The sequence below is a fragment of the Oryx dammah genome, unplaced genomic scaffold, assembly GCF_014754425.2.
Source record: "Oryx dammah isolate SB20612 unplaced genomic scaffold, SCBI_Odam_1.1 HiC_scaffold_29, whole genome shotgun sequence".
Taxonomy (NCBI): Eukaryota; Metazoa; Chordata; class Mammalia; order Artiodactyla; family Bovidae; genus Oryx; species Oryx dammah.
In genome coordinates this window covers 47,483,338-47,501,949 of record NW_024070213.1, presented here as the reverse complement: position 1 = coordinate 47,501,949, position 18,612 = coordinate 47,483,338, and the positions used below count along the sequence as shown (strand labels likewise).

The window sequence follows — 18,612 nt, the reverse complement described above, 5'->3', positions numbered from 1 at the left end:
AAGTGTGGGATTTTTGAAGACCATCATTGGGTGGTATCCTGGAACTTTGACCAAAGTGGTTGATTGTCCATTACCAGCTGTATTTGCAACCTTAGATGAAGTCACTAGCAGGAAACAACAACAGAAAGGAAGACGTATAGACCACAGATATGGCCCTTCATTGATGGGGTCTTGTCCCAAGTGGGCAGAGGTTAGGGAAGGGGGGAATAGAATACTCCAGAAGAAAGAGTCATAGCTCAGCCTTTATCTCAAAGAGTAGCTTCTTTCTCTCTTTAGGGCTGGGCCAGAAATCTGTTCCCTTGATTGAGGGGCCTGCCACCGAACATGGCACGTAATTCAGTTCAGTTCAGTCGCTCAGTCGTGTCCAGCTCTTTGCGACCCCATGAGTTGCAGCATGCTGTTGGAGCCCAGTAAATACTTGTTGAATGAATGAATGATACAAAGGGCTGTTACCAAGTGAGTTGCTGATACTAGATGTGACAGACAAGACTTTTCCTATCTAATTCAGATGCAAAATGGCTTCACCATGGAGACAGTGGTAGGCAGGTGAGGTTCAGGCAGGGAACTCAGAAGAAAGGTCTGAACTGAGATGCTTTGGGGAGGCATACTGGCAGGCTGGTGGCCACTGAAATCATGGGTGGGCCAGGAAAAGGACCAATGAGGAGGCATCATCATGAGACAGAAGGCGAGGGCTCCCAGGTCTGAGAAAAGCCTGAAGAAAGTGAGGTAGCAGACGTAGGAAACTGAGATGGGGAGGGGTTGCCAGCATCCAAGGCTATCCACAGGCAGAGAAGATGCAGGGCCAAAGGAGGCACCTTGGCTTGGCAGTGTGGGAGACACCAGTGCCCGTAGCAGCAGTCTCAACAGCCCAGCGTGGGCAGAAACCAGATTGCACCAGCAGACAGTTTGCCAACACTTGGAATTTGTTCTGAGCTTCCAAAGTGTTGAAAGTAAAACAAACACATTTGGTGCTTACAGGAAGGCAGAAAACTAAATCTTAAATGGTATTTGGGGCTCACTTCCAACTGGGGCTTCAAATTCAGTCCGGAAGTTTGAGAGTATGTAGTTTGCCACATGGGATTTGACTTCCTGGGAACAGGGGTTTTTTTTGGGGGGAGGGGGGTCCCCTCTTGAGTCTGTTAAATTTCTGTCCAAGATGTTTATTTTCTCATCTGCGAGCAAACCTCCCAAACTCTAGGTGAAAATGTTAGTTACACAGAAGTGTTAACTTCCCTTAGCAATGAGCCAGGCAACCAGTACTTACCATACAGCCATATCTTTATACAAAGTCCTTCATATGGGGTCATGACAATGGTGCTCTGGGTAACAATGAAGGAGCAGGTCCCATCCTTCAGAAAGTTTGTAGTCAACCCAGTGATTAGAGCATATGTGCCATTTTTTCCAAAGTGAACTTGTCTTTTACAAGCTCATGAAATCACCCTATGACAGATGAAGAACCACCAGACGGGTGATCTCCAAAGTCTTTTCTAGCTCTGTGGGTTATTCAGTTTTGTGGTCTGATGTTGTGTGTGTAAATGGTGTGACACTTTTCCCTGTGGGGGAAACTGAGGTGTGCAGAAGGGTGAAAGAATGAGTGGAGCTTCAGCTCACATCTCCTGTATTGCACAGGGTAACAGAGGGAACGATCTTGAGTTGTAGGCCAGACACTGTCCTGGGTGCTTCTCACATTGGTCAGTCTCCCCTGTCTGCATGCAAGACTTTATTTTCCTCTTCACACCTGAGGAAACTGGGGCTCCAGGAGGCTGGGAAATCTGGCTACCGTCACATGTAGAAAGAGCCTCATCTTGGATTAGAACCAGGCCTGTCTGACTCTAAAGCCCAAGTTCTCTCCACTAAAACACTAACTTCAAAAACAAATATCATATATTAATGCATGTATGTAGAATCTAAAAAAAATGGTATCAGTTCAGTTCAGTCGCTCAGTCGTGTCTGACTCTTTGTGACCCCGTGAATTGCAGCACGCCAGGCCTCCCTGTCCATCACCAACTCCTGGAGTTCACTCAGACTCACATCCATCGAGTCAGTGATGCCATCCAGCCATCTCATCCTCGGTTGTCCCCTTCTCCTCCTGCCCCCAGTCCCTCCCAACATCAAAGTCTTTTCCAATGAGTCAACTCTTCACATGAGGTGGCCATCATACTGGAGTTTCAGCTTTAGCATCAGTCCTTCCAAAGAAATCCCAGGGTTGATCTCCTTCAGAATGGACTGGTTGGATCTCCTTGCAGTCCAAGGGACTCTCAAGAGTCTTCTCCAACACCACAGTTCAAAAGCATCAATTCTTCAGCGCTCAGCCTTCTTCACAGTCCAACTCTCACATCCATACATGACGACTGGAAAAACCATAGCCTTGACTAGATGGACCTTAGTCGGCAAAGTAATGTCTCTGCTTTTGAATATGCTATCTAGGTTGGTCATAACTTTTCTTCCAAGGAGTAAGCGTCTTTTAATTTCATGGCTGCAGTCACCATCTGCAGTGATTCTGGGGCCCCAAAAAATAAAGTCTGACGCTGTTTCCACTGTTTCCCCATCTATTTCCCATGAAGTGATGGGACCGGATGCCATGATCTTCGTTTTCTGAATGTTGAGCTTTAAGCCAACTTTTTCACTCTCCTCTTTCACTTTCATCAAGAGGCTTTTTAGTTCCTCTTCACTTTCTGCCATAAGGGTGGTGTCATCTGCATATCTGAGGTTATTGATACTTCTCCCGGCAATCTTGATTCCAGCTTGTGTTTCTTCCAGTCCAGCATTTCTCATGATGTACTCTGCATAGAAGTTAAATAAGCAGGGTGACAATATACAGCCTTGACGTACTCCTTTTCCTATTTGGAACCAGTCTGTTGTTCCATGTCCAGTTCTAACTGTTGTTTCCTGACCTGCATACAGATTTCTCAAGAGGCAGATCAGGTGGTCTGATATTCCCATCTCTCTCAGAATCTTCCACAGTTTATTGTGATCCACCCAGTCAAAGGCTTTGGCATAGTCAATAAAGCAGAAATAGATGTTTTTCTGGAACTCTCTTGCTTTTTCCATGATCCAGAGGATGTTGGCAATTTGATCTCTCGTTCCTCTGCCTTTTCTAAAACCAGCTTGAACATCAGGAAGTTCACGGTTCACGTATTGCTGAAGCCTGGCTTGGAAAATTTTGAGCATTACTTTACTAGCATGTGAGATGAGTGCAATTGTGCGGTAGTTTGAGCATTCTTTGGCATTGCCTTTCTTTGGGATTGGAATGAAAACTGACCTTTTTTTTTTTTTTGCTGTACTTTATTTTTATTTTTTTAATAACAGAGTGACTTTTTATTTTATTTTATTTTTTAAATTTTATTTTTACTTTATTTTACTTTACAATACTGTATTGGTTTTGCCATACATTGACATGAATCCACCATGGGTGTATACAAGCTCCAGTCCTGTGGCCACTGCTGAGTTTTCCAAATTTGCTGGCATATTGAGTGCAGCATGTTCACAGCATCATCTTTCAGGATTTGAAATAGCTCCACTGGAATTCCATCCCCTCCACTAGCTTTGTTCATAGTGATGCTTTCTAAGGCCCACTTGACTTCACATTCCAGGATGTCTGGCTCTAGATGAGTGATCACACCATTGTGATTATCTGGGTCATGAAGATCTTTTTTGTACAGTTCTTCTGTGTATTCTTGCCACCTCTTCTTAATATCTTCTGCTTCAGTTAGGTCCAGACCATTTCTGTCCTTTATCAACCCCATCTCTGCATGAAATGTTCCCTTGGTATCTCTAATTTTCTTGAAGAGATCTCTAGTCTTTCCCATTCTGTTGTTTTCCTCTATTTCTTTGCATTGATCCCTGAAGAAGGCTTTCTTATCTCTTCTTGCTATTCTTTGGAACTCTGCATTCAGATGCTTATACCTTTCCTTTTCTCCTTTGCTTTTTGCTTCTCTAGATGATCTTATTTGCAAAACAGAAATAGAGGCACAGACATAGAGAACAAATGTATGGACACCAAGGGAGGAAGGGAGGGTGGGATGAATTGGGAGACTGAGGTTGACATATATACACTACTGATGTTAGTTATAAAATAGATAACTAATAAGAACCCAGTGTATAGCTCAGGGAACTCTATTCAGTGCTCTGTGGTGACCCAAATGGGAAGGAACTCTAAAAGGAGGGGGGGGGAGAGGATATATGTATACATTTAGCTGATTCACTTTGCTATACAACAGAAACTAATATAACATTGTAAGGCAACTATACTCCCATAAAAATTAATTTGTAAGGTAACTTCAGTCAAAGAATCAGCATTGGGAAATGGGAAACAAACTTTTGAACGAGGCACACTGGTTCATCTTGGAAGGGTCAGCCTCCAGCCTTAGTTCTCCTTAGAAATTTTTATGCCTGTCAGTCTCTTGTGTCAATCTACACTGTCAGCATCATCCAAGGCCAAAGATCCCTGTGAAGAATTAGCATAAAAATAGTCCAAGAAATGTATGAAAAGAGGCTCAACCTTACTAGTAACCCTGGAAATGCAATCTGAAACCACACCCTACTATGTATTTCATTCCCATTAGACTGGCAGATTTGAGAAAAGCTATAGAAGAACATGGACTCTTAAACAGCACCAGAGGGGACTCTGAATCCACTTTCAAGTAAACTTGAAAACACATAATGCTACTCCTAGGTGTATACCCTGGAGAAACTCTCCCCTATGTACAAAGATGTACATAGATGCAGTGTTTGTAATAACAAAATACAGAAAAGAGAAAGGAACAAGCTTTCTACTGGAGAACAGATGAATAAATGCTGCTATGTTCATTCACAGGAATGCCAACTAGCAAAGAAAATAAATAAACTAGAGCTACATGTTATTATATAAATCTCAGAGACAATATTGTGCAAAAAAAGCAAGTTGAGGCAGGATTTGGGTTTAATGCTAACATTTACATAAAGCCTACCAACATGCAAAATAGTCTACATATTAGTAGGAATTCATAAAATAGTAAAAGTGTATATATATAAAGCAAGATAGCTATGATAAATGTCAAATTCAGGGGAGGTGGTAATCTCAGGAGGGTAGAAGAGATGATGGAATCAAGATAGGTGTACAGAGGTCTTTGTATTTACAATGCTTTATTTTTTCATTTGGGTTGGGTAGTGGACATGTCAGGGTCGATGTACTACTATATATTTTATGTATGCCTAAAATAACCCACTAACAGTAAAAATTACTTAGCCAGTGTTTGCAACAGCACCCTCGAAGGCTGGTCCTGGGATACTAATAAGTATTATGTTATTATTTTATTTATTTATTTATTTTACTTTACAATACTGTATTGGTTTTGCCATACATTGACATGAATCGGAGGTTAATTACTTTACAATATTGTATTGGTTTTGCCAGAAAAACACCAATACAGTATACTAATGCATAATAAGTATTATTTTAAATTTTGAAGTAGTTCAATAAATTTGGAAGACACTGGATTAAATAAAATTTAACATTTTTTTAAAAAAACTCTGTCTTTAACACCCCATGTTTCTTGTCAATCCCTGAAAGAAGGTCATCCTATTAAATTATTTTACCATCGATCAGGACTCAGCAAGCTAGAGCTGCCTGCCACCTACTTTTGTATAAGAAGTTGTATTGGGAAATAGGCATGCCCATTTGTTTAGCATTGTTTATGACTGCTCTCACTACCAAGGCAGAGCTGAGTATTTGTGGCAGAGACCAAATGGCCCATGAAGCCTAAAATATTTACTCTTTGGCCCTCTACAGAAAAAAATGTGCAGATCTGGAGACTTACTTCCCTGGCAGGCTAGTGCTTTAAGACTCCATGCTTCCACTGCAGAGGGCACAATTTTGATCCCTGGTCAGAGAACTAAGATCCTGTATGCCACATGGTGTGGCCAAAAAATAGAGAAAAAAAAAACTGTTTTCAATGTGCAGATCTGTTTATGGGATTGGTGTTACTAGGAATTAATTTGGGGATTGTAACGATGGAACTTTGCCCTTTACATCTCAGGAATTGGTTCATTTATTTGTGAAATTCTTTATAAAGACTATCCATTCTTTCTAGAATTCCTTAGAAGGTGGTGTTTCATCTTTGAACTTCAGCACCCAGTGCTGCCAGCCACTATATATTAGTGGCACCCAGTGCTGCCAGCACCCAGCCACTATATATTAGTGCTTCATTGAATTGATTTAAATTAAAGGTCCATTTGTGGAATGGATTAATTAGGATATAGATTCATTAGCTGTAACATACATAGGAAATGCTTGTGGCTTGGATAAGATAGGAGCTTAACATTTTCCTCCTCTAACAATCAAGGCTTGGGCAATCTGGGATGTTATAGCAGCTCTAGGTCAGAGACCCAGGCACCCTCCCTCCTGTTGCTCTGTGATCCCTTAGGTGATACCTTTCTCTGCATAGCCCAACATGGCTGACTCCACCCACCAGGGCTATGGCTGTCCGGTGGGAAGAGGGAATGTAGGATAGGGCCTACTCCAGAGAGTGCACACATCACTTCCCCTCACTCCCTATTGGTCAGCACTTAGCTGCAAGGGAACCTGGAAATGTAGCCTTTATCTGGGCAGCCATGTGCCAGCTAAAAATTCAGGTTCTACAATTCATGGCATCCGGTCCCATCACTTCATGGGAAATAGATGGGGAAACAGTGGAAACAGCGTCAGACTTTATTTTGGGGGGGCTCCAAAATCAAGATGGTGACTGCAGCCATGAAATTAAAAGACGCTTACTCCTTGGAAGAAAAGTTATGACCAACCTAGATAGTATATTCAAAAGCAGAGACATTACTTTGCCTACTAAGGTCCATCTAGTCAAGGCTATGGTTTTTCCAGTCATCATGTATGGATGTGAGAGTTGGACTGTGAAGAAGGCTGAGCGCTGAAGAATTGATGCTTTTGAACTGTGGTGTTGGAGAAGACTCTTGAGAGTCCCTTGGACTGCAAGGAGATCCAACCAGTCCATTCTGAAGGAGATCAACCCTGGGATTTCTTTGGAAGGAATGATGCTAAAGCTGAAACTCCAGTACTTTGGCCACCTCATGCGAAGAGTTGACTCATTGGAAAAGACTCTGATGCTGGGAGGGATTGGGGGCAGGAGGAGAAGGGGGCGACTGAGGATGAGATGGCTAGGTGGCATCACGGACTCGATGGATGTGAGTCTGAGTTAACTCCGGGAGATGGTGATGGACAGGGAGGCCTGGTGTGCTGCGATTCATGGGGTCGCAAAGAGTCGGACACGACTGAGCGACTGAACTGAACTAAACTGAACAATTCATAAACAAGGTAAAGGATTCTGGAGGCAGCAATGAATCTCTGCCCCCCCAAAAAAGATACATTAACGGCTTGCCAAAATCAAGAGTGACTCCTTTCTGTAAGGAAAGGCCTTATTTTCAACTCTTAAGCCATAAGTGGGAGGAAGGCTCAAGAGGGAGTGGGTATATAAAGAATCTGCTTGCAATGCAGGAAACCTGGGTCTGATCCTTGGGTTGAGAAGATCCCCTGGAGAAGGGAATGGCAACCTGCTCCAGTATTCTCACCTGGAGAATTCCATGGACAGAGAAGCCTGGCAGACTACAGTCCATAGGGTGGCAAAGAGTCAGGATATGACTGACCGGCTAACACTTTCACTATTTTTTTTCATGGCTCATTCACAGTTGTACAGCAGAAGCCAACACAGTATTGTAAAGCAATTACCCTCCAAATAATAGAATAAAATAAGCCATGATGTCAGAGCAAGAGACATGTAACTACGGTTCATTATTTTCTACTCAAAGTAGCATGACAACATGTTCAGATATGAACACACCAGTTTGGTTTACCTACACCTGGTATTTGAGATGTCTTTTTTCACATATTTGAACAGACCTATTTTGGCAAAGTGGGTTTTGCCACTAACTGAGCATTTACTTCTAAGGAGGAGAACGTTTTCAGGCCCCTTGCTATATCTCACAAGGCAGAAAAGATTGGCTGGGAGGAGGACATGGAATCACACTTTTGTTACATTACCCACAACAGGTTTAATGAGCTGGCTCTTTAAAGTACAGAGTACTTCAGTCGCAGTATTAAACAGCAAGTGGGCACAACTTTTGGACAAAGATTTCTCTGAACTTTGCAAGCATTACATGTTCCATTTGCTGCAGTCATATAATTTTTCTCAGAAAGGTGTACAGAGATCTCAGTGTGACTTACTTCAGCACAAAACAGTCTCAATTTGTTCATCTTTTTACTACCCAAAAGAAAAGGAAAAACCCCTCATTGAGGGGACCTGAAGGCTCTGAAAAAGAATTTGGCTTCCTCGGGAAAATGTGTTGAGGAGGGGCCCTGGGGGCCTCTATCCAAGTGAGGCCTACAGTTCTCTGATTTGCCATTTCACGATTCATTTCTGAAGGCACCATTTTATTGTCACGCTTAAAGAATCCTGTAATGAGAACTGCCTGATACATGAGATGAGGCAAAAAAAACCTGTATTTCCCTCCACCCGGGTTTCTCCGCCTCAGCACTGTTAACATCTTGGGCTGAATCGCTGCTGTGGCATCATCCTGTGTATTGTAGGATGTTCAGTGGCTTCTTTCGCTTCGACTTGCTAGATGCCAGTAGCGCTTTCCTAGTTGTGGCAGCCAAAAGTGTCTCCAGACATTGCCAGGTGCCCCTGGGAGGCAAAATCACCCTTTGTTTGCGACACCTGCAATACCTGAAGGTATCCATAGGAAGACTTGCTAAATGACCTTAAAAGACATGAATTCTGCTCCTAAATACATCTAGTGTGAAAGTGAAAGCATTAGTCGTTTAGTCCTGTCTGACCCTCTGCGACCCTGTGGACCCCGCCGAGCTCCTCTGTCCATGGCATTTCCCAGGCAAGAATACTGGGGTGGGTTGCCATTCCCTTCTCCAAGCAATCTCCCTATGACCCCTAGAAATTAGTGAAATCTCCTCAGGCTTCCAGTTTCCTTAGGAAGATAAGGTATTGAGCTGAGTGCTGTCCTTTAGCACTGACCTCCTGGGATTCTGCAGATCAGAAGCTATAACCTTGTGTCTAGAATTTGACTTGAAGGAAAGAACAATTTGAGGGGGGAGAATTTTCAGCGAGGGACACAGCATGCATGCAGCAAGAAAGAGGTAAGGAAATGTGTGTATACAGTGGGAAGCAGGCCTTGTGGCTGGAACAGTGAGAAGGAAGAAATGATTGGGAGGTGGGGAACTTTCCAGAGGGGCAGCCGCAAGACAACCTTGAATTTGAAGCCTGTGATTAGGAATTTAGATTTCTTTGGTACCCAACCCAGGACTTGGCATCTAGTAGGTACCCAGGCAGCGTTTGAATAGAATCAAAAGAACATGGAAGGCCTTTGGTAGCACAGACAGGGGAGTATGGTGGTAAGAGCAGGGCTCGAGCAACAGCCTGCCTGGTTCACATTTCAGTTCTGCTTACTACTTTCAGCCCATATGACCTGGGGCAATTTTCTTAGCCTCTCTGTGCTGCAGTCTCTTCTTCTGAGCAACAAAGATAAATTTTCTAGGGTTAAAGTAAGGATCAGATAAGTTCATATGTGTGAATGAGTATATTTGTGGAGGTGTGCGTGCACATATATATGTGTGTATAGGTATATAACGGGGTTTCCCTGGTGGCTCAATGGTAAAGAATCTGCCTGCAATGCAGGAGACTCGGGTTCGATCCCTGGGTCAGGAAGATTCCCTGGAGGAGGAAAGGGCAACCTGCTCCAGTATTCTTGCCTGAAAAATCCCATGGATCCTGGCAGGATGCCATCCATGGGATCACAAAGAGTCAGACATGACTGAGCACACACATATGCATGTAACGAAATATGTTTATTGAAAGCATATATATATATAATAAAATATATATATTAAAATTAGAACAATTCCTTGTACACAATAAGTACTATATGAGTTTGTTATTATTATTATATCACTATTATTATTTGAAAACCAATAAAATATTTTTAGTATGCCTGGCATACTGCTTGAAATACAATAGGTGATCAGAATGAATTAACCAAGATTTTGTAAAATATTGGCTTCTTCATACCCATCTATGATACTAGAATTTAGTCCATACCAACCTTCCCTAGTCCATAGTCCAAACTCAGACATCCCAGAACCAGGCAAGGAACACCAATAAGTGGACCCGATGGGAAGTGAGATAAGAACAAGGCATGTATATGCCCCACATCAAAGTTTTCCAGCTGTTTTCAAACCTCGTGCTGGTCAGCAACACGGGTGTTAGGAATACACTGACCTATAGTTTGCCCATCTGCTCCTAGGCCTGGCATCTCTCCCTACTTCCTAAAATCCCCTTCCAGGCAGAGACGGAGGGTGGCTTTCCTTGTGGCTCTTTGAGAACCACTGGGCTGTTTTTGAATAAAAGTGTAAACTGGCAAATTCTTGGATTTGTTTCCTCCCAGGTTGGCCTCATCCAGCGCCCAGTAAGCTGGGAAACTAGAAGCATTTCTCTCCCAGGAGACCCTCTTGGCTGCAGTAATAAGTATTTGCATGAAATAAAAGCAAAAACTGAGATAAAATGTCAGGATGGAGTCAGGGAGAAAAGCTGTTGCCCAGTAAATAGTGGTATATGAGCACCAGAAAACACATCAAAAACTCAAAGAATGTCCATGTTTGGAGGCACGCAAAAGCTTGACTAACTCAACACCCCCATTTTATACACAAGGAAACGTAAGCTGTCAGTGGGGGCAAGGAAAGACCTGCCTTGGGACTGGAGGATTGTTCAGTTGGAGGATGAGGAAGGGGAACTGGGATTCCAGATGGCCTGATTAAATCCCTAGAAAGAGGACCTGCAATTATAACATAATAGTGTCGTATTAAGTATGCATCCCATGTATTGGGCAATTACGGTCACACACTGTGCTGAGTGGTTCAAAAGTATCATCTCCTTTAATCCTCCTCAAAGATAGAGACAGTGAGTACTGTTGCTGTCACGCCTGCTTTGCAGACAGTGTAACAGAGGCTGAGGGAGGTTAAGCTCCCCACCCCCGGTAGCAAGGAAGAAGCCAGACAGGGATGTGGAGTCTGGTGCTGGATCCTGGGCTCCGCCTCCTGCGTTTTTGCAGAGGTTTGGTGTCAGACGCTCAGACTTGGGCCTTGGTTTCCTTGCCCGTATTATGGGAATAATAATAGCCACAGTTCCTTCAGGGGGAGAATCCTTTGAAGTGGTGGGTGCTGTACTTCGCACAGCACCTGGTACATAATGAGCATTTAGGAAGGGTAGCTTCTTTTTAATTATCACTGATGAGGAGGTCATGAATGTGAGAACTGTGGAGGCCTTTTGGGGTACAGATCCCAGGGTTATGGGGAGTCCCTTTGGAAACCCAGTGGTTGCCAGCACATCACTAAGAACTGGGCAGTGTAAGACTAGTCAGTAGGACCAACTCTGGATCCAGACTGCTTGAGTTCAAACCCTGACTCCTCCCTGTTAGCTGTGTGACAGTGAACAAGTTAATTGACCACTCTGTGCCTCATTTCCCTCATCTGTAAGACAGGTTCATGATAACAATAATGCCTTTCTCATAGGGTTTATCGAGGCTTCCCAGGTGGCTCAGACGGTCAAGAGTCTGCCTGCAATGCAGGAGACCCGGGTTCGATCCCTGGGTTGGGAAGATCCCCTGGAGAAGGAAATTGCAAGCCACTCCAGTATTCTTGCCTGGAAAATCCCATGGATGGAAGAACCTGGCAGTCCCTGGGGTCAGAAAGAGTCGGACATGACTAAGTGACTTCAATCATAGGGTTATCATGAGAGTTAAACAAGTCAATATTTGTAAAAGAAAAAAATTTATGATATGCCTGGCCCATGGTCATTGCTTTCTAAGTCTTTGTTAGATGAGTAAAGCATGTAATGTTAGTGTCCCTGTTTTACTCAGGAGAAACACAAAGGAGATTCAGTCACTTGTGCAGCATTATCAGTGAGTGAGGGCAGAGCCAAGCGGTAAACCCAGGCAGTCTGGCTTCTGAGCCCACAGCCTAGGGAATTTAGCAGCATTCCACTGGAGCTCAGGGAACCTGGAAGCTGCCGGTTACCTTCTAGCACCTGTGGGGTCCGGATTGGTTCTAGGGATGGAGGAGGTGAAGGGGTCTGGGAGCCTGGCTAGGTAGGCCCACCGCATCCTGAGAGACTCTGCCTTTTCTTGCTATTGAACTGTTCCAGAAATTCTGCTTTTATCAAATGTGACTCCCATCCCTCCTCCCTCCCCAGCCTCTGTCGTCACTTCCAGTTTGCTTGCAGAAGCACACAGGACAGGAATGGCAGCCCTTCTTGGGGCAGGTTTCCCCACTAGGAAAAGGGCTGCCTTTATTCTGGTAGACTTTGTTAGATACAGTGTCTAATGTGAGGCCTTAAGAAGTGCTATTCTTAAAATGTTCTTTAGTCTCCATATCTGTGAATCTGCTTCTTTGAAATATAGTGTGTTTTCTATAGTCTGCACCTCGCTTTGTGATTTGTAATAATGATTATGAGATCTCTCACATTTAATGAGTGCTGTGTGCTAAGCTCTGTTCTCTTCCACACACTGTACATGGATTATCTCATTTAATCCCCACCCCAAGTCCTACAAGGAATGTATTATTACTAAAAGCTCATTTTACAGATGAGAAAACTGAACAACACAGAGGTTAAATAACTTGCCCCATGATCAAGTAGCTGCTAAATAGTAGAGCTGGGAAAAACCAGAGGTCATGTTCAGAACCTCTATGCTAGCCTTAAAACTAATAAATGAATAAAATGTGTCTGAGGCTTCACCAGCTTGAATCTGTCAATTGGAGTGCATCAAGGGAAAAAAAAAAAAAAGATATCAGCAGAATGTATCAGCTCTCGCCTCAATACTGCCTCCTTCCCAGAGGAGAAAAGGCAGTGCAATTAACTGCAGTCCTTAGGCCTACAAGCCTCCTGGAAAACATCTTTCTGAAGTCATGTTCCTGAAGTGGTGGGAAATACTGACCCAGTCTCTTGGGGCCAGGGCCCTTGAGAAATCAGAGAATTTGACCACCTTGGTAGCTGACCTCTTACTTAAACTGATCAGATTTGTATGGCATCACTGAAAGTCACTCAAAGGGAAAACCACGGGGTTGATTACCTTCTGGTAAAGCCCCAGGCGACTGGCTTAGTAGACTTCTACATAAATAAATCCTGCGCGTGGGCAGGCATGCACATTTGTCCAGGCCACAGGGGGACGGACCTGCTGGTCCTTCTAGGACCAGTCCCTCAGAGCCTTTCCAGAAAGAGTAAATGGAGCTCTGAGTCGTGTGTACAGGAATGCTGTAGGAATTAAGATTTTGCAGAGTTAAATTTTCTAACAAACCCAGTTGAACAGAAAGTCATGTTTTCATGGACCTTTATGGCAATTGTTTCTTACCTGCTTCAGTTTGCCTGCCTGCATGGGCTAGCAGAATTCAGTAACCAAAACAATTACTTATCTTGCATGACCAAGGGATTCTTGATGAACAGGTGGTTCCTGGGGTCTGTTCTCAAGAACGAACTGTGGTTCATGCATGGATCACCCATCAGTTAGTGCCATGAGGCTTCAGGCACTGTTGGGGATACAACAGATAACAGGATAGACTCGGACCTGCCCTCAGGAAGCTGACCTGCTCACAGGGGGCATGGGTAGTTAGGGAGTTTGTGATGGACAGGTACACACTGCTGTATTTAAAATGGATAACCAACAAGGACCTACTGTATAGTGCAGGGACCTGTGCTCAATGTTATGTGGCAGCCCAGATGAGAGGGGCATTGGAGGGAGAATGGTGGTGGTGGTGGCGATTTAGTCTCTAAGTTGTGTCCAACTCTGAGACCCCGTGGACTGCAGCCCACCAGGCTCCTCTGTCATGAGATTTTCCAGGCAAGAATACTGGAGTGGGCTGCCATTTCCTTCTTCAGGGGCTCTTCCCCAGCCTGAGTCTCCTGCATTGCAGGAGGATTCTTTACCAGCTGAACCACCAGGGAAGCCCTTGGGAAAGAACGGATATGTGTATATGCAAGATTGGGTCCCTTTGCTGTCCACCTGAAACTATCACAACTTTATTAATCAGCTGTTGTTGCTGTTGTTTAGCCACTGAGTCATGTTCAACTCTTTTGCAACCCCATGGACTATAGCCTACCAGGCTCCTCTGTCCATGGAATTTCCCAGCAAGAATACTGGAGTGGGTTGCCATTTCCTTTCTCCTGCATTGGCAGGTGGATTTTTTTTACCCCTAAGCCACCAGGAAAGTCCATAGCATCTATTCTCCATTATAAAATAAAAAGTTTTTTTTTTTTTAAGTGTGCCAGGGACTCTTCTGGTGGTCCAGTGGTTAAGACTCCACCTTCTAATGCAGGGGGCATGGGTTTGATCTCTGGTCAGAAGATCGCACATGCCACACGGAGTGGCCAAAAAAATTAATTTTAAAAGTATGCCAAAAAAAAAAAAGCTTTTTAAAAAGTGAAAAAATAAATCAATAAAATAGTCAGAGGCTGTGAAAGGTGCTAACAAGGAGACAGATGAAACTGGCCCGGAGCTGAGGTGTGTAAAGATAGGAGAGAAATTTACCTTCCTTTAGATGGTCAATGAAGACATCCTTTGGACAGGACATCCAAGCTCACACTTGAAGAGCAAGAAGGATCCAGGCCTGCAAAGGGCCAGGGGAAGGGCATTCTAGCAAGAGGGAACTACACAAGTAATGTCCTCGAGCTGGGAAGGACCTTGGCCAGTTGAAGGGACAGAAGAGAGAGACGAGTTGCTAGTGAGAGTGAAGGCAGAAGGGCAGTGTTGGAGAGCAGGTCAGGTCCAGTACCCCATAGCCTGGCAGGTTGTGCATGGGGAGCTGGAGTCTATTCTCAGTACATGGGAAGGCACTGAAAGATGTTAAGCAGAGGCAGAACATGGTCCTTTCGACATTTTTAAATTAATTTTTTGGCCTCACCCTGCAGCTTGTGGGATCTTAGTTCCCTAACCAGGGGATTGAACCCGTGCCCTTGGCAATGAAAGTGCCAGAATCCTAACCACTGGCCCTCTAAGGAATTGCCCCATAGATGTTTTAAGCTCACTCTCAACTTGTGTGAGAGACTGGTTCAGATAAAGAAAAGAATGAAAGTGCTTTTGTGTGTGTGTGACAAATTAAATCACATGGACAACTTTTACTGAAATATTTCAAAAGACAACTCTCCAATATATAAAACCTAAATAACTGTCCCTTTCCAGTCCTCCCATGCTAATGACCCAAGCCAAAGCTCTGTCATATTCTGAGCCTGAAAGATAAATTCTTACGTCTATGCTTGGTGCTCAACAGTCCTTGTTTGTCAGCAACTGTCTACAATATCACAGACCTGAGATTTAAAAATATGCCCAGACCTGAAAAGACTCTGTCTTACAAGCACTTTCACAGAACTGAAGTTATGACCTCTAAGCAAGAGATGCTGGTGTTTAGAACCAGAGTATGAGTGGTGGAGGTGGAGGGAAATGAGTGGATTTGGGGTCTGAGATTTGAGTGGCAGCATTAACAGCTGATGGAATGGATATGGGAATGAGAGGAGGTTCTAGCCAGAGCACCGGGGTAGGCAATGGTGCCTTTTATGGAGGTGAGATGACAGGAGAACGAGGATGGAGAGTGGGTGTGGACAGATGTTCATACAGAGTTCCATGTGGGACATGCTCAGTTTGAGGGTCTGAAAGCCACTGAAGCTATTTGGTCCAGTAGGCAGTTGTATGTGTGAGCGTGCCAGCATGACAGAGAAGTGCCAGCGTCGGGCTGAGGGCTCAGATCTGCCTGGTCAACTCCCGACTTGTCACTTACCAGCTCTATGACTTGGGCAGTTTCCCCATCTCTGGAACAGGGGCCCCAAGAGCACCTACATTGTCGTGCTGGTTGTGTGAGTTAATACATGGAAAGAGCTTAGATTTCAATAGTAAATATTCAATAAATGTTGGCTCCCTGTAATAACAATTATCATCATCTTAGCGACAGTAATTTTCTTGCCATTTCTCTCTTTCTAATTAAAACCAAGGACTTCTGTAGCTGGTAAACACTTCTAATGTTCCTGGAATGATTACCTTACCAGTCTGGGAGCTCCATGAACATGGGGTGGTATCTGTGTTTTTCCATAAGCTCCCCTCCTGGTGCCCACTCACAGAACGCACGTCAGTAACCTTCATCCAGTCATGTGGAATTTAGCTTGATTCAAAAAAAAGATGCTTATTTAAGAGAGGCAATCAGGCGTTGAGGAGAGCAGAAGGGCCTCAGATACAGACAAGAGAGGAAATTGCAAATTCAGTGAAGGTGACAATTCACAGCATCTTTGCTCCCCAAGATTTCACAAAGCAACCTCTTCCAGAGTTAGACAGTGGTCTGTTACAAAAAAGGTTTTCCTTACCATTAGTCAGATCAGATACCCCCTCCCTGAGATATGCACACACATCCCCCTAGGGGCTCCAGACACCTCAGTATAGCACCTGCAGGCCCCACCTCTCCGTTTCTGGAAGCTTCTGTGATGTGCCCCAGGATCTAACCCTCTTCTCTCTGTCCTGTTCATTTTGCCCACTGCCACACCAAGCATCACCCTTCCCTCTGTCTACGCTTTGGTGGGGCCCATGATCTCATTTCCTGTTCTTTTCAAGTCATGGCACGTGGCTCTACCCTTGCCCAGATTTCTTTTTAAAGTTCAATTTGCTCAGTATTTGCAAGAGTATTTTTATTTGCTGAATCTGGCCACGTTAGCTGTAAGAATCCCAGGTCCAAATTCCCAGGAACTGGACTAAGACACCCTAGCGCACAGACCCATTCTGTGCCCTAGAATTTCTCATCGTGGGTGCTGATGCCATGGCCTAAAGCCAGACTTGGCATCTTCAGCCCTCCCCCACCCACACCTGGGGAGCTCTCGGGCTTCCCTGGAAAGTCTTCCAACCAGGGTGGTCTTGGCTCCCCCACCTGCCATGAAGAAGTCTTAATCTTGGAGTCCAGAGTCTGGGTCAAAGTCCAATACCTTTCTTAGTTCATACCAGGGCTCTCATACAAATAGGCCCTTGGAGGCCTGGTGTGACGCCCAGTCCCTGAGGCCTGTGTGCAGACTAGACCCCAGGTCAATACCTAGCTTCCTTTCTCTGGATTCCATCTTCACTGCATCAGCTCCCTCTGGTGGCCAGAAGCACACTCCTAGTGTCCTCTAAGAGCCCTACCATCACCTATGACTGGGTTCCTATTTCAGGACAGCCTCCCTCCAGGGTTCCTTTGCCAGCTGAAATGAGGGATAGATCAGGAACCCAGTGAACGGCCAAGGGCACAGCCATCTCGCCCGATTCCTAGGACTCCCTCTGCCCTTCACCCCCAGGTTCTTTCCCCCCAGGTCCTAGCCCTACTGAGGAGCCGTAGTGCCATAAACTCTCAGAACAATACTTCCTCTCATTTCCCCCAAGAATAAACACAAAAGTTCTCTGGCAAACTTAACCATTCCTCTTGCAACAAAGTGGGTTAGTTAGAGGCAGGACTAGCACCAGGAATTCTGAACCCCTGGCTCCTTTCCTGAGTATCCGCCCCCAGACTATGAAGGGGTCCGTGCCAGTGCTGACGCCCGCTGATGCAGGGCATGGAATTCACCAGCCTCGGGACAAGGGCCATCATCTGAGAAATGGGTGCCTGCTCATAGAGAAGACAAAATCCTCGTCCTCTGCTCCTCCCAGCCTGCACTCAGCCTTTGTCACTTCCTGCTTGAGCAGTGATTTCTTTCCATCCAGCTGGTTCTTTTAGCACTAACACATCTCTCCACCTCCAGGGCCAGCTCCCCTCAAATTCATCCTCCACGCTCTCCCAGAGCTGGCCCTCCAACCATATCACTCCCGTGCCTGCTTAGAAACCTTCAGTGGCTCTTAAGGATAGTCTTAGGATTAAGTAAAGTGCCCCTCCCTCAGCTCCTGGCTCTCTGCCTGAAAGTTTATGCCTCAAAAACACTAAAACCTCCAGTTAGCTCCTGTAGCCCACCACATCTCATGTCTACACCTTTACTCAGACAAGCCCTGCTCCAGGTTCTCCTACACTCTGTCCTTCTCTCTCCTTATTTAAGACACATCTCAGGGTGCCTCCCTCCTCAGGAAGCCTTGCTGGATCCCCTCGGTTCTGTTTGGTGCGCGTCTCTGATCACCTGTCACTGCAGTTGCCACGAGGCACCCCCATGACCAGGGCCTGTGCCCTCTGTCCTTCCGGACCTTGTGCACCTCTTGCAAACAGGCACTCAGTAAGTGCTTGGTCATTTGATTTGATAATTCACCATGAGAAAAAGGTGACATTCTTTACAAGTAGAATTTGTACCCCTTTATTCAATCCCTGATTCTCCTCCCTACACTTCCCTAAGCTGGCTCCCTGTGCCTCACTGGCTCGATTACTTTCTGGTGCATATTGCCACTAGGACTCATTTCATCTGGCCATATCTCTGCCATGCTTCCACTTTGGAAGTAGAGACTCCAGGCCTTCTGTGTCCATTCAGCTAACATTTTTAACACGTCCACATACTGCGTGCTGTCTAGACTGGATGCAGAGACTTGTTAGGGTCTCTGCTCTCAAAAGTCCCCAGCATGGAGGAGAATTTAGACAAGGAAAGAGGC

General features: G+C 44.8%; 1 protein-coding gene across 3 annotated transcripts in view; it reads left to right on the top strand.

The window, feature by feature from the left end:
- Window positions 1-18,612, top strand: part of BTBD11 (BTB domain containing 11) — a 331,679-nt gene that overhangs the window by 261,299 nt on the left and 51,768 nt on the right. The window lies entirely within an intron of this gene.